The sequence below is a fragment of the Alligator sinensis genome, unplaced genomic scaffold (genome assembly GCF_000455745.1).
Source record: "Alligator sinensis unplaced genomic scaffold, ASM45574v1 scaffold207_1, whole genome shotgun sequence".
NCBI lineage: Eukaryota > Metazoa > Chordata > Crocodylia > Alligatoridae > Alligator > Alligator sinensis.
In genome coordinates, this window is record NW_005842112.1 from 900,902 (window position 1) to 901,664 (window position 763).

Here is a 763-nt window from a genome sequence, read left to right on the forward strand (position 1 = left end):
GCAGGGGTACAGCAGAGACCAGCCCCGCCTTTTCCTCAACTCTGCTTTGTTATTCCCTTTCAATGCCAAAAATTGCCACAGGGGCTCTCTCGTGGTGGAGAAAGGGAGATGGTAGTTATTCTCAAAGAAATCCCACCATTTTCCTATCTGGGAGTTTTCAAGAGTGTATGACATAGCTGAGTGATTCTCAGACTTCTTCCTGCATGTGGGATTGGTTCACAAGATTGATCCAGCATAGAGTTGGAGCAAAGGGTCGGTCTGTAGGCATGATCCAGTGTACTGGCTTGGTCTTGTGCACCAGATCTGGGTGAGTCTGGAAATTGGGTGGCAGGGGAGCAGAAAATTAATGCTGTCCCGGCTCCACCACTTGATGTTCTGGACCCATGGGCTGGATGATATAGCCCTGTAGGCTAAATCTGGCCTGGGGGCTGGTTGAGCACCACTGAGCATGCCCTTTTATCCTTTACTCCCCCTATCTTTTTCCCATACCTGCTTCCTTGGGCAGAAAAGGCTGTTAGATTAGCTAAACCAGGGGTGGCCAACCTATGGTACAAGTGGCACAGACAGCATCTGGCTGTGGCACCTGGCAGACTGGGGAGGGGACAGGCAGCACAGTAGCCAATAGGGCAGGAAGCAGAAAGTGGAGGAGGAGGTCAGGCAGGGAGTAGAAAGCAGAGCAGCAGACTGGGCAGAGGAAGGAGATCAAAGTGGCACTTGGAAGGTATGGGGCTAATTTGTGACCTGCCTGCCCGAAAAGTTTTTT